The sequence below is a fragment of the Nematostella vectensis genome, chromosome 8 (assembly GCF_932526225.1).
Source record: "Nematostella vectensis chromosome 8, jaNemVect1.1, whole genome shotgun sequence".
In the NCBI taxonomy this organism is placed as follows: domain Eukaryota; kingdom Metazoa; phylum Cnidaria; class Anthozoa; order Actiniaria; family Edwardsiidae; genus Nematostella; species Nematostella vectensis.
The window spans coordinates 12,371,004-12,384,778 of NC_064041.1; the positions used below are offsets into that span (position 1 = coordinate 12,371,004).

A 13,775-nucleotide genomic window follows, 5' to 3' on the forward strand; every position below is an offset into this window, starting at 1 on the left:
TCATAATATTACAAGCGATCAGATCAGTGGATTGTGAAAGCCTGTAAGAGCGTTAGTACTCGCATAGGAAATGTCTCTCAATGCAGTAAAATACTATGAGAGAAAGTGCGCAGTATTATCGCATTGGTCGCGCGTTTACACCGCGAGTGAACACGAACATTACTCAGCTCACATCTCATACAAGCTGAGATGCCATTCATAGCGTAAAGCTTGTCCAAATAAATGCTTTTCGAGATCATGTTTTCACTCACTAGAATAAAGCGCGAAGGTTGCAAAGCAGCGCGCGTATTCCACTGTTCTATTTTAGTGACGAAACAGTCGCACTGAACTTTCATCGCCGGTTAGCAACAACTGATCAAAACACAGCTCACCTTCGCTCGTTTCATCGCAAAAACACCGCTAGAATGCAGACCAAACACGACTAAAGCCTCTGCCCACCATGACGGTAATGTGAGAGCAACTTGTTCGCTATTAGAAGTTAAAATTTTTACAATAGTTGACTGATTACAAGCGGTGTGAAGTCCGTGCTTCACGAGTCGCTCGTTGTGATTGTGTTGTGATTACACTTGATTCGTATTGTTCGGGGACTAGCGCGAACGCAGGTCCCCACTACCAGAAATTATACGCTCGAGTTACCCACATTTGGGGTAATCGCAGGGGTCAACCCAATCGAAGTGCAATGAGAGGGCCTCACCCTGAGAGGACCGCCTTGGTGATCACGGTAAACCTCCCGCGTCAGGTAAGTATGAGTTTATTTGGCGTCCCTGTACACCGACTGTCCCCGGCTGATTTCATCCTCCATGTGGGAACGGTGCATCGCGGTGATTATGACCCGTCGTCTTAATGACGATCCTGTCTCTTATTGATCCCTCCCGCTATAGCTCGCATGAACAGCACGTAAATGATGCTCGAGGTGTTGCTTGAATGTGTCTTCCCGAAAGGGAAGGGGGCCGTACTCGGAGGTAGTGCAATACCGAGACAACCCGTGGCTGGGACGCAGCAAGCCGCTTATTCCACAGCCAGTTTCCAAAAATCAGTTTAATATATGAGCTACTCAATGAGCAGCGTATCAGATATTAAGCTGATAAGAACAGATACTACACTTGATCTTAGCCAAAAGGCCGAGAAGCGATGCAGAATATGGCTCGGACTACATGGAGCGTTTATCATTCTAGGCCTCCGCCATGTGGGTGACGGACTCGGTTTTAGGCCCTTCTGCCTCCTAAGATCACATGTGATGATCAGTCATGAACGTAGTGCTATCACGTACGAGCAGTATTCGCTTGATACACCGTCTTTGCGAGTGCAATGAGACATTTTTACCGCGCTAGTGCGTGCGTACGTTCTCACCGCACCGCTATAAAAGTCTAAAATATCACCGAGATCTTTCGTCTACGGCCATACCATCGAGAAAACACCGGTTCTCGTCCGATCACCGAAGTTAAGCTCGATTGGGCGCGGTTAGTACTTGGATGGGTGACCGCCTGGGAATACCGCGTGCTGTAGGCATTTCTTTTTCATTTTTTTCTAAACTATAAAGAAAAAGTTAGTGCAGGTTGATCATTGTCTAAGCTAAAGAAATGCCTCAGTTGTATGCGTTCTCAACTCGATCTATAGACAATTCAGGCATACTCAGCGACCGTATTGTAATCAAAATCGCGGTCGTAAACGTTCGCAAACGTTCAGCAGATTCAAGTAGAGTCATAATATTACAAGCGATCAGATCAGTGGATTGTGAAAGCCTGTAAGAGCGTTAGTACTCGCATAGGAAATGTCTCTCAATGCAGTAAAATACTATGAGAGAAAGTGCGCAGTATTATCGCATTGGTCGCGCGTTTACACCGCGAGTGAACACGAACATTACTCAGCTCACATCTCATACAAGCTGAGATGCCATTCATAGCGTAAAGCTTGTCCAAATAAATGCTTTTCGAGATCATGTTTTCACTCACTAGAATAAAGCGCGAAGGTTGCAAAGCAGCGCGCGTATTCCACTGTTCTATTTTAGTGACGAAACAGTCGCACTGAACTTTCATCGCCGGTTAGCAACAACTGATCAAAACACAGCTCACCTTCGCTCGTTTCATCGCAAAAACACCGCTAGAATGCAGACCAAACACGACTAAAGCCTCTGCCCACCATGACGGTAATGTGAGAGCAACTTGTTCGCTATTAGAAGTTAAAATTTTTACAATAGTTGACTGATTACAAGCGGTGTGAAGTCCGTGCTTCACGAGTCGCTCGTTGTGATTGTGTTGTGATTACACTTGATTCGTATTGTTCGGGGACTAGCGCGAACGCAGGTCCCCACTACCAGAAATTATACGCTCGAGTTACCCACATTTGGGGTAATCGCAGGGGTCAACCCAATCGAAGTGCAATGAGAGGGCCTCACCCTGAGAGGACCGCCTTGGTGATCACGGTAAACCTCCCGCGTCAGGTAAGTATGAGTTTATTTGGCGTCCCTGTACACCGACTGTCCCCGGCTGATTTCATCCTCCATGTGGGAACGGTGCATCGCGGTGATTATGACCCGTCGTCTTAATGACGATCCTGTCTCTTATTGATCCCTCCCGCTATAGCTCGCATGAACAGCACGTAAATGATGCTCGAGGTGTTGCTTAAATGTGTCTTCCCGAAAGGGAAGGGGGCCGTACTCGGAGGTAGTGCAATACCGAGACAACCCGTGGCTGGGACGCAGCAAGCCGCTTATTCCACAGCCAGTTTCCAAAAATCAGTTTAATATATGAGCTACTCAATGAGCAGCGTATCAGATATTAAGCTGATAAGAACAGATACTACACTTGATCTTAGCCAAAAGGCCGAGAAGCGATGCAGAATCTGGCTCGGACTACATGGAGCGTTTATCATTCTAGGCCTCCGCCATGTGGGTGACGGACTCGGTTTTAGGCCCTTCTGCCTCCTAAGATCACATGTGATGATCAGTCATGAACGTACGAGCAGTATTCGCTTGATACACCGTCTTTGCGAGTGCAATGAGACATTTTTACCGCGCTAGTGCGTGCGTACGTTCTCACCGCACCGCTATAAAAGTCTAAAATATCACCGAGATCTTTCGTCTACGGCCATACCATCGAGAAAACACCGGTTCTCGTCCGATCACCGAAGTTAAGCTCGATTGGGCGCGGTTAGTACTTGGATGGGTGACCGCCTGGGAATACCGCGTGCTGTAGGCATTTCTTTTTCATTTTTTTCTAAACTATAAAGAAAAAGTTAGTGCAGGTTGATCATTGTCTAAGCTAAAGAAATGCCTCAGTTGTATGCGTTCTCAACTCGATCTATAGACAATTCAGGCATACTCAGCGACCGTATTGTAATCAAAATCGCGGTCGTAAACGTTCGCAAACGTTCAGCAGATTCAAGTAGAGTCATAATATTACAAGCGATCAGATCAGTGGATTGTGAAAGCCTGTAAGAGCGTTAGTACTCGCATAGGAAATGTCTCTCAATGCAGTAAAATACTATGAGAGAAAGTGCGCAGTATTATCGCATTGGTCGCGCGTTTACACCGCGAGTGAACACGAACATTACTCAGCTCACATCTCATACAAGCTGAGATGCCATTCATAGCGTAAAGCTTGTCCAAATAAATGCTTTTCGAGATCATGTTTTCACTCACTAGAATAAAGCGCGAAGGTTGCAAAGCAGCGCGCGTATTCCACTGTTCTATTTTAGTGACGAAACAGTCGCACTGAACTTTCATCGCCGGTTAGCAACAACTGATCAAAACACAGCTCACCTTCGCTCGTTTCATCGCAAAAACACCGCTAGAATGCAGACCAAACACGACTAAAGCCTCTGCCCACCATGACGGTAATGTGAGAGCAACTTGTTCGCTATTAGAAGTTAAAATTTTTACAATAGTTGACTGATTACAAGCGGTGTGAAGTCCGTGCTTCACGAGTCGCTCGTTGTGATTGTGTTGTGATTACACTTGATTCGTATTGTTCGGGGACTAGCGCGAACGCAGGTCCCCACTACCAGAAATTATACGCTCGAGTTACCCACATTTGGGGTAATCGCAGGGGTCAACCCAATCGAAGTGCAATGAGAGGGCCTCACCCTGAGAGGACCGCCTTGGTGATCACGGTAAACCTCCCGCGTCAGGTAAGTATGAGTTTATTTGGCGTCCCTGTACACCGACTGTCCCCGGCTGATTTCATCCTCCATGTGGGAACGGTGCATCGCGGTGATTATGACCCGTCGTCTTAATGACGATCCTGTCTCTTATTGATCCCTCCCGCTATAGCTCGCATGAACAGCACGTAAATGATGCTCGAGGTGTTGCTTAAATGTGTCTTCCCGAAAGGGAAGGGGGCCGTACTCGGAGGTAGTGCAATACCGAGACAACCCGTGGCTGGGACGCAGCAAGCCGCTTATTCCACAGCCAGTTTCCAAAAATCAGTTTAATATATGAGCTACTCAATGAGCAGCGTATCAGATATTAAGCTGATAAGAACAGATACTACACTTGATCTTAGCCAAAAGGCCGAGAAGCGATGCAGAATATGGCTCGGACTACATGGAGCGTTTATCATTCTAGGCCTCCGCCATGTGGGTGACGGACTCGGTTTTAGGCCCTTCTGCCTCCTAAGATCACATGTGATGATCAGTCATGAACGTAGTGCTATCACGTAAGAGCAGTATTCGCTTGATACACCGTCTTTGCGAGTGCAATGAGACATTTTTACCGCGCTAGTGCGTGCGTACGTTCTCACCGCACCGCTATAAAAGTCTAAAATATCACCGAGATCTTTCGTCTACGGCCATACCATCGAGAAAACACCGGTTCTCGTCCGATCACCGAAGTTAAGCTCGATTGGGCGCGGTTAGTACTTGGATGGGTGACCGCCTGGGAATACCGCGTGCTGTAGGCATTTCTTTTTCATTTTTTTCTAAACTATAAAGAAAAAGTTAGTGCAGGTTGATCATTGTCTAAGCTAAAGAAATGCCTCAGTTGTATGCGTTCTCAACTCGATCTATAGACAATTCAGGCATACTCAGCGACCGTATTGTAATCAAAATCGCGGTCGTAAACGTTCGCAAACGTTCAGCAGATTCAAGTAGAGTCATAATATTACAAGCGATCAGATCAGTGGATTGTGAAAGCCTGTAAGAGCGTTAGTACTCGCATAGGAAATGTCTCTCAATGCAGTAAAATACTATGAGAGAAAGTGCGCAGTATTATCGCATTGGTCGCGCGTTTACACCGCGAGTGAACACGAACATTACTCAGCTCACATCTCATACAAGCTGAGATGCCATTCATAGCGTAAAGCTTGTCCAAATAAATGCTTTTCGAGATCATGTTTTCACTCACTAGAATAAAGCGCGAAGGTTGCAAAGCAGCGCGCGTATTCCACTGTTCTATTTTAGTGACGAAACAGTCGCACTGAACTTTCATCGCCGGTTAGCAACAACTGATCAAAACACAGCTCACCTTCGCTCGTTTCATCGCAAAAACACCGCTAGAATGCAGACCAAACACGACTAAAGCCTTTGCCCACCATGACGGTAATGTGAGAGCAACTTGTTCGCTATTAGAAGTTAAAATTTTTACAATAGTTGACTGATTACAAGCGGTGTGAAGTCCGTGCTTCACGAGTCGCTCGTTGTGATTGTGTTGTGATTACACTTGATTCGTATTGTTCGGGGACTAGCGCGAACGCAGGTCCCCACTACCAGAAATTATACGCTCGAGTTACCCACATTTGGGGTAATCGCAGGGGTCAACCCAATCGAAGTGCAATGAGAGGGCCTCACCCTGAGAGGACCGCCTTGGTGATCACGGTAAACCTCCCGCGTCAGGTAAGTATGAGTTTATTTGGCGTCCCTGTACACCGACTGTCCCCGGCTGATTTCATCCTCCATGTGGGAACGGTGCATCGCGGTGATTATGACCCGTCGTCTTAATGACGATCCTGTCTCTTATTGATCCCTCCCGCTATAGCTCGCATGAACAGCACGTAAATGATGCTCGAGGTGTTGCTTAAATGTGTCTTCCCGAAAGGGAAGGGGGCCGTACTCGGAGGTAGTGCAATACCGAGACAACCCGTGGCTGGGACGCAGCAAGCCGCTTATTCCACAGCCAGTTTCCAAAAATCAGTTTAATATATGAGCTACTCAATGAGCAGCGTATCAGATATTAAACTGATAAGAACAGATACTTTTTTTTTTTGTATTTGAATAGTTTATTTACAATAAATCAAATCTATTATACAATCTTTAAATCCAGTTGAGGACTATATCTAATCTTGATTACAATGGTTTGTTTTGACAATATCGATAATGTGTAGTTTTAGAGGAGAGAGGGATCCCGGGAGAAATCCGCCTCTCCGGCCCTTGCACGACAGAGGCGTTAATCCCCCCGGAAGCCTCGCTCCTCCCATTGTTCACGCGGTTTATTTCACCGCTTATGGCATTATATATTTGGAGTTGTACATTGGATACATGTTGGCCTCCTCGCTGTTTCCACAGGTGGGAGGACAGTGAGGGGCGGAGGGGGTATTGGTGTTTCTCCAGCCACCGTGCTTACAATTAAGTGGACAGTGGTGGAAAAGAGGGGGGTAGCCAGATCGCCATGCGCACAATTAAGTGGACAGCGATAGGCAAGGGAAGGAGAAGTAATGCGATGGGGCCCGGGGCGAGTTGCCCTGGGTTGCCCGGTTTTATTGTGTGCTATACGAGGACAGAGAGGGCCTCGCCCCGCCAGCAGCAGAGGACATCATTGATGCCCCAGCGGCTATACGCGGCAAGAGGTCCGAGGACGGCCGCGTCCCTCTCTATCCTCTCTCTGATCTTATATTTAGCTACACTGACTATTTCTGCTTGTCTCTTCTCGAATAGAGAAGTGTTCCTTGCAGTCCACAGACACCATAGTATGAGTTTAAAGATGTACACCACTAAGTTAGTTTTGCTCTTGTCACCCTTAGCTGTGGATAGTCCAAGAGTAAGGATGACAGTGTTAACATTACGGGTTAGGGGAGTAGCGTTAATCCGCTCAGCTATAGGAAATGCCCAGTCCCAAACCCGCGTCGCAAAGTCGCAAGATAAAAACACGTGCTTTAATGTCTCGGTCCTGCCACAGCGGTGGCATTTCGGCGAAAACGTGCAGTGCATGTGGCTGGTGAGGAAACTCGCTGTGCGAACCACGCGGTGGCGGATCTTCCACAAGATAAGAACAGATACTACACTTGATCTTAGCCAAAAGGCCGAGAAGCGATGCAGAATATGGCTCGGACTACATGGAGCGTTTATCATTCTAGGCCTCCGCCATGTGGGTGACGGACTCGGTTTTAGGCCCTTCTGCCTCCTAAGATCACATGTGATGATCAGTCATGAACGTAGTGCTATCACGTACGAGCAGTATTCGCTTGATACACCGTCTTTGCGAGTGCAATGAGACATTTTTACCGCGCTAGTGCGTGCGTACGTTCTCACCGCACCGCTATAAAAGTCTAAAATATCACCGAGATCTTTCGTCTACGGCCATACCATCGAGAAAACACCGGTTCTCGTCCGATCACCGAAGTTAAGCTCGATTGGGCGCGGTTAGTACTTGGATGGGTGACCGCCTGGGAATACCGCGTGCTGTAGGCATTTCTTTTTCATTTTTTTCTAAACTATAAAGAAAAAGTTAGTGCAGGTTGATCATTGTCTAAGCTAAAGAAATGCCTCAGTTGTATGCGTTCTCAACTCGATCTATAGACAATTCAGGCATACTCAGCGACCGTATTGTAATCAAAATCGCGGTCGTAAACGTTCGCAAACGTTCAGCAGATTCAAGTAGAGTCATAATATTACAAGCGATCAGATCAGTGGATTGTGAAAGCCTGTAAGAGCGTTAGTACTCGCATAGGAAATGTCTCTCAATGCAGTAAAATACTATGAGAGAAAGTGCGCAGTATTATCGCATTGGTCGCGCGTTTACACCGCGAGTGAACACGAACATTACTCAGCTCACATCTCATACAAGCTGAGATGCCATTCATAGCGTAAAGCTTGTCCAAATAAATGCTTTTCGAGATCATGTTTTCACTCACTAGAATAAAGCGCGAAGGTTGCAAAGCAGCGCGCGTATTCCACTGTTCTATTTTAGTGACGAAACAGTCGCACTGAACTTTCATCGCCGGTTAGCAACAACTGATCAAAACACAGCTCACCTTCGCTCGTTTCATCGCAAAAACACCGCTAGAATGCAGACCAAACACGACTAAAGCCTCTGCCCACCATGACGGTAATGTGAGAGCAACTTGTTCGCTATTAGAAGTTAAAATTTTTACAATAGTTGACTGATTACAAGCGGTGTGAAGTCCGTGCTTCACGAGTCGCTCGTTGTGATTGTGTTGTGATTACACTTGATTCGTATTGTTCGGGGACTAGCGCGAACGCAGGTCCCCACTACCAGAAATTATACGCTCGAGTTACCCACATTTGGGGTAATCGCAGGGGTCAACCCAATCGAAGTGCAATGAGAGGGCCTCACCCTGAGAGGACCGCCTTGGTGATCACGGTAAACCTCCCGCGTCAGGTAAGTATGAGTTTATTTGGCGTCCCTGTACACCGACTGTCCCCGGCTGATTTCATCCTCCATGTGGGAACGGTGCATCGCGGTGATTATGACCCGTCGTCTTAATGACGATCCTGTCTCTTATTGATCCCTCCCGCTATAGCTCGCATGAACAGCACGTAAATGATGCTCGAGGTGTTGCTTAAATGTGTCTTCCCGAAAGGGAAGGGGGCCGTACTCGGAGGTAGTGCAATACCGAGACAACCCGTGGCTGGGACGCAGCAAGCCGCTTATTCCACAGCCAGTTTCCAAAAATCAGTTTAATATATGAGCTACTCAATGAGCAGCGTATCAGATATTAAGCTGATAAGAACAGATACTACACTTGATCTTAGCCAAAAGGCCGAGAAGCGATGCAGAATATGGCTCGGACTACATGGAGCGTTTATCATTCTAGGCCTCCGCCATGTGGGTGACGGACTCGGTTTTAGGCCCTTCTGCCTCCTAAGATCACATGTGATGATCAGTCATGAACGTAGTGCTATCACGTACGAGCAGTATTCGCTTGATACACCGTCTTTGCGAGTGCAATGAGACATTTTTACCGCGCTAGTGCGTGCGTACGTTCTCACCGCACCGCTATAAAAGTCTAAAATATCACCGAGATCTTTCGTCTACGGCCATACCATCGAGAAAACACCGGTTCTCGTCCGATCACCGAAGTTAAGCTCGATTGGGCGCGGTTAGTACTTGGATGGGTGACCGCCTGGGAATACCGCGTGCTGTAGGCATTTCTTTTTCATTTTTTTCTAAACTATAAAGAAAAAGTTAGTGCAGGTTGATCATTGTCTAAGCTAAAGAAATGCCTCAGTTGTATGCGTTCTCAACTCGATCTATAGACAATTCAGGCATACTCAGCGACCGTATTGTAATCAAAATCGCGGTCGTAAACGTTCGCAAACGTTCAGCAGATTCAAGTAGAGTCATAATATTACAAGCGATCAGATCAGTGGATTGTGAAAGCCTGTAAGAGCGTTAGTACTCGCATAGGAAATGTCTCTCAATGCAGTAAAATACTATGAGAGAAAGTGCGCAGTATTATCGCATTGGTCGCGCGTTTACACCGCGAGTGAACACGAACATTACTCAGCTCACATCTCATACAAGCTGAGATGCCATTCATAGCGTAAAGCTTGTCCAAATAAATGCTTTTCGAGATCATGTTTTCACTCACTAGAATAAAGCGCGAAGGTTGCAAAGCAGCGCGCGTATTCCACTGTTCTATTTTAGTGACGAAACAGTCGCACTGAACTTTCATCGCCGGTTAGCAACAACTGATCAAAACACAGCTCACCTTCGCTCGTTTCATCGCAAAAACACCGCTAGAATGCAGACCAAACACGACTAAAGCCTCTGCCCACCATGACGGTAATGTGAGAGCAACTTGTTCGCTATTAGAAGTTAAAATTTTTACAATAGTTGACTGATTACAAGCGGTGTGAAGTCCGTGCTTCACGAGTCGCTCGTTGTGATTGTGTTGTGATTACACTTGATTCGTATTGTTCGGGGACTAGCGCGAACGCAGGTCCCCACTACCAGAAATTATACGCTCGAGTTACCCACATTTGGGGTAATCGCAGGGGTCAACCCAATCGAAGTGCAATGAGAGGGCCTCACCCTGAGAGGACCGCCTTGGTGATCACGGTAAACCTCCCGCGTCAGGTAAGTATGAGTTTATTTGGCGTCCCTGTACACCGACTGTCCCCGGCTGATTTCATCCTCCATGTGGGAACGGTGCATCGCGGTGATTATGACCCGTCGTCTTAATGACGATCCTGTCTCTTATTGATCCCTCCCGCTATAGCTCGCATGAACAGCACGTAAATGATGCTCGAGGTGTTGCTTAAATGTGTCTTCCCGAAAGGGAAGGGGGCCGTACTCGGAGGTAGTGCAATACCGAGACAACCCGTGGCTGGGACGCAGCAAGCCGCTTATTCCACAGCCAGTTTCCAAAAATCAGTTTAATATATGAGCTACTCAATGAGCAGCGTATCAGATATTAAGCTGATAAGAACAGATACTACACTTGATCTTAGCCAAAAGGCCGAGAAGCGATGCAGAATATGGCTCGGACTACATGGAGCGTTTATCATTCTAGGCCTCCGCCATGTGGGTGACGGACTCGGTTTTAGGCCCTTCTGCCTCCTAAGATCACATGTGATGATCAGTCATGAACGTAGTGCTATCACGTACGAGCAGTATTCGCTTGATACACCGTCTTTGCGAGTGCAATGAGACATTTTTACCGCGCTAGTGCGTGCGTACGTTCTCACCGCACCGCTATAAAAGTCTAAAATATCACCGAGATCTTTCGTCTACGGCCATACCATCGAGAAAACACCGGTTCTCGTCCGATCACCGAAGTTAAGCTCGATTGGGCGCGGTTAGTACTTGGATGGGTGACCGCCTGGGAATACCGCGTGCTGTAGGCATTTCTTTTTCATTTTTTTCTAAACTATAAAGAAAAAGTTAGTGCAGGTTGATCATTGTCTAAGCTAAAGAAATGCCTCAGTTGTATGCATTCTCAACTCGATCTATAGACAATTCAGGCATACTCAGCGACCGTATTGTAATCAAAATCGCGGTCGTAAACGTTCGCAAACGTTCAGCAGATTCAAGTAGAGTCATAATATTACAAGCGATCAGATCAGTGGATTGTGAAAGCCTGTAAGAGCGTTAGTACTCGCATAGGAAATGTCTCTCAATGCAGTAAAATACTATGAGAGAAAGTGCGCAGTATTATCGCATTGGTCGCGCGTTTACACCGCGAGTGAACACGAACATTACTCAGCTCACATCTCATACAAGCTGAGATGCCATTCATAGCGTAAAGCTTGTCCAAATAAATGCTTTTCGAGATCATGTTTTCACTCACTAGAATAAAGCGCGAAGGTTGCAAAGCAGCGCGCGTATTCCACTGTTCTATTTTAGTGACGAAACAGTCGCACTGAACTTTCATCGCCGGTTAGCAACAACTGATCAAAACACAGCTCACCTTCGCTCGTTTCATCGCAAAAACACCGCTAGAATGCAGACCAAACACGACTAAAGCCTCTGCCCACCATGACGGTAATGTGAGAGCAACTTGTTCGCTATTAGAAGTTAAAATTTTTACAATAGTTGACTGATTACAAGCGGTGTGAAGTCCGTGCTTCACGAGTCGCTCGTTGTGATTGTGTTGTGATTACACTTGATTCGTATTGTTCGGGGACTAGCGCGAACGCAGGTCCCCACTACCAGAAATTATACGCTCGAGTTACCCACATTTGGGGTAATCGCAGGGGTCAACCCAATCGAAGTGCAATGAGAGGGCCTCACCCTGAGAGGACCGCCTTGGTGATCACGGTAAACCTCCCGCGTCAGGTAAGTATGAGTTTATTTGGCGTCCCTGTACACCGACTGTCCCCGGCTGATTTCATCCTCCATGTGGGAACGGTGCATCGCGGTGATTATGACCCGTCGTCTTAATGACGATCCTGTCTCTTATTGATCCCTCCCGCTATAGCTCGCATGAACAGCACGTAAATGATGCTCGAGGTGTTGCTTGAATGTGTCTTCCCGAAAGGGAAGGGGGCCGTACTCGGAGGTAGTGCAATACCGAGACAACCCGTGGCTGGGACGCAGCAAGCCGCTTATTCCACAGCCAGTTTCCAAAAATCAGTTTAATATATGAGCTACTCAATGAGCAGCGTATCAGATATTAAGCTGATAAGAACAGATACTTTTTTTTTGTATTTGAATAGTTTATTTACAATAAATCAAATCCATTATACAATCTTTAAATCCAGTTGAGGACTATATCTAATCTTGATTACAATGGTTGTTTTGACAATATCGATAATGTGTAGTTTTAGAGAAGAGAGGGATCCCGGGAGAAATCCGCCTCTCCGGCTCTTGCACGACAGAGGCGTTAATCCCCCCGGAAGCCTCGCTCCTCCCATTGTTCACGCGGTTTATTTCACCGCTTATGGCATTATATATTTGGAGTTGTACATTGGATACATGTTGGCCTCCTCGCTGTTTCCACAGGTGGGAGGACAGTGAGGGGCGGAGGGGGTATTGATGTTTCTCCAGCCACCGTGCTTACAATTAAGTGGACAGTGGTGGAAAAGAGGGGGGTAGCCAGATCGCCATGCGCACAATTAAGTGGACAGCGATAGGCAAGGGAAGGAGAAGTAATGCGATGGGGCCCGGGGCGAGTTGCCCTGGGTTGCCCGGTTTTATTGTGTGCTATACGAGGACAGAGAGGGCCTCGCCCCGCCAGCAGCAGAGGACATCATTGATGCCCCAGCGGCTATACGCGGCAAGAGGTCCGAGGACGGCCGCGTCCCTCTCTATCCTCTCTCTGATCTTATATTTAGCTACACTGACTATTTCTGCTTGTCTCTTCTCGAATAGAGAAGTGTTCCTTGCAGTCCACAGACACCATAGTATGAGTTTAAAGATGTACACCACTAAGTTAGTTTTGCTCTTGTCACCCTTAGCTGTGGATAGTCCAAGAGTAAGGATGACAGTGTTAACATTACGGGTTAGGGGAGTAGCGTTAATCCGCTCAGCTATAGGAAATGCCCAGTCCCAAACCCGCGTCGCAAAGTCGCAAGATAAAAACACGTGCTTTAATGTCTCGGTCCTGCCACAGCGGTGGCATTTCGGCGAAAACGTGCAGTGCATGTGGCTGGTGAGGAAACTCGCTGTGCGAACCACGCGGTGGCGGATCTTCCACAGCAGGTCGCTCTCCCAATTCGTGCTCAGCCCGCCGTATGTGTTCCGCCAGACTGAGAACCAGGGAATCCCTGGCAGTCGCAGTCTGTCTTCCCACGTCTGTTGAGCTTTGCTTGGATTAGGGAGGAGTGCTACAAACTCCGAGTAGATGTTTTTAACCTTCAGCGCTCGGAGGGGAGCGGAAGCTAGCCAAGGCTTGATCTCCGCCATGGCCTGGAGGAGATCGTCATAGACCCTGGGTCGTTTTCCAGGCGCCGCGACCGGGGCGGAATTGCCTTTCAGCCAATTCCACTCCTTACGGATACCGAGCTTGCGGCTAGTCCAATAGCGCGCTAGGTTTGCCCATGGAGCGTTATTGTCAGGGTTAGCCACTTGTGCAATCCATTTCAGCTGCAGGGATTTCACCTTTGACTGAATGTGGATGGCCGCCAGGCCTCCCTTTTCTCGCGGTTGCACGCACTTT

General features: G+C 47.3%; 19 non-coding genes and 2 pseudogenes across 19 annotated transcripts; 6 read left to right on the plus strand and 15 right to left on the minus strand.

The window, feature by feature from the left end:
• Nucleotides 1-581: 581 nt before the first annotated feature.
• Nucleotides 582-747, minus strand: LOC125570418. Its single transcript, XR_007312745.1, has one exon. It is a non-coding gene; the product is annotated as a U1 spliceosomal RNA (small nuclear RNA).
• A 193-nt stretch (nt 748-940) lies between these two features.
• On the minus strand, nt 941-1,133 carry LOC125570745. Its single transcript, XR_007313070.1, has one exon. It is a non-coding gene; the product is annotated as a U2 spliceosomal RNA (small nuclear RNA).
• A 257-nt stretch (nt 1,134-1,390) lies between these two features.
• Nucleotides 1,391-1,509, plus strand: LOC125571017. The gene has a single exon (XR_007313328.1). It is a non-coding gene; the product is annotated as a 5S ribosomal RNA (ribosomal RNA).
• A 773-nt stretch (nt 1,510-2,282) lies between these two features.
• On the minus strand, nt 2,283-2,448 carry LOC116611861. Its single transcript, XR_004293695.1, has one exon. It is a non-coding gene; the product is annotated as a U1 spliceosomal RNA (small nuclear RNA).
• A 193-nt stretch (nt 2,449-2,641) lies between these two features.
• LOC116611865 lies at nt 2,642-2,834 on the minus strand. The gene has a single exon (XR_004293697.1). It is a non-coding gene; the product is annotated as a U2 spliceosomal RNA (small nuclear RNA).
• A 244-nt stretch (nt 2,835-3,078) lies between these two features.
• LOC125571018 lies at nt 3,079-3,197 on the plus strand. Its single transcript, XR_007313329.1, has one exon. It is a non-coding gene; the product is annotated as a 5S ribosomal RNA (ribosomal RNA).
• Nucleotides 3,198-3,970: 773 nt separating this feature from the next.
• On the minus strand, nt 3,971-4,136 carry LOC125570419. Its single transcript, XR_007312746.1, has one exon. It is a non-coding gene; the product is annotated as a U1 spliceosomal RNA (small nuclear RNA).
• A 193-nt stretch (nt 4,137-4,329) lies between these two features.
• On the minus strand, nt 4,330-4,522 carry LOC125570746. The gene has a single exon (XR_007313071.1). It is a non-coding gene; the product is annotated as a U2 spliceosomal RNA (small nuclear RNA).
• A 257-nt stretch (nt 4,523-4,779) lies between these two features.
• LOC125571020 lies at nt 4,780-4,898 on the plus strand. The gene has a single exon (XR_007313331.1). It is a non-coding gene; the product is annotated as a 5S ribosomal RNA (ribosomal RNA).
• A 773-nt stretch (nt 4,899-5,671) lies between these two features.
• On the minus strand, nt 5,672-5,837 carry LOC116619831. Its single transcript, XR_004296884.1, has one exon. It is a non-coding gene; the product is annotated as a U1 spliceosomal RNA (small nuclear RNA).
• A 193-nt stretch (nt 5,838-6,030) lies between these two features.
• On the minus strand, nt 6,031-6,236 carry LOC116619827 (annotated as a pseudogene).
• Nucleotides 6,237-7,124: 888 nt separating this feature from the next.
• Nucleotides 7,125-7,244, minus strand: LOC125570825 (annotated as a pseudogene).
• Nucleotides 7,245-7,501: 257 nt separating this feature from the next.
• LOC125571021 lies at nt 7,502-7,620 on the plus strand. Its single transcript, XR_007313332.1, has one exon. It is a non-coding gene; the product is annotated as a 5S ribosomal RNA (ribosomal RNA).
• A 773-nt stretch (nt 7,621-8,393) lies between these two features.
• Nucleotides 8,394-8,559, minus strand: LOC125570420. Its single transcript, XR_007312747.1, has one exon. It is a non-coding gene; the product is annotated as a U1 spliceosomal RNA (small nuclear RNA).
• Nucleotides 8,560-8,752: 193 nt separating this feature from the next.
• LOC125570747 lies at nt 8,753-8,945 on the minus strand. The gene has a single exon (XR_007313072.1). It is a non-coding gene; the product is annotated as a U2 spliceosomal RNA (small nuclear RNA).
• Nucleotides 8,946-9,202: 257 nt separating this feature from the next.
• Nucleotides 9,203-9,321, plus strand: LOC125571022. The gene has a single exon (XR_007313333.1). It is a non-coding gene; the product is annotated as a 5S ribosomal RNA (ribosomal RNA).
• A 773-nt stretch (nt 9,322-10,094) lies between these two features.
• LOC125570421 lies at nt 10,095-10,260 on the minus strand. The gene has a single exon (XR_007312748.1). It is a non-coding gene; the product is annotated as a U1 spliceosomal RNA (small nuclear RNA).
• Nucleotides 10,261-10,453: 193 nt separating this feature from the next.
• LOC125570748 lies at nt 10,454-10,646 on the minus strand. The gene has a single exon (XR_007313073.1). It is a non-coding gene; the product is annotated as a U2 spliceosomal RNA (small nuclear RNA).
• Nucleotides 10,647-10,903: 257 nt separating this feature from the next.
• Nucleotides 10,904-11,022, plus strand: LOC125571023. Its single transcript, XR_007313334.1, has one exon. It is a non-coding gene; the product is annotated as a 5S ribosomal RNA (ribosomal RNA).
• A 773-nt stretch (nt 11,023-11,795) lies between these two features.
• On the minus strand, nt 11,796-11,961 carry LOC125570422. Its single transcript, XR_007312749.1, has one exon. It is a non-coding gene; the product is annotated as a U1 spliceosomal RNA (small nuclear RNA).
• Nucleotides 11,962-12,154: 193 nt separating this feature from the next.
• Nucleotides 12,155-12,349, minus strand: LOC125570808. Its single transcript, XR_007313121.1, has one exon. It is a non-coding gene; the product is annotated as a U2 spliceosomal RNA (small nuclear RNA).
• Between the last annotated feature and the right edge of the window lie 1,426 nt (nt 12,350-13,775).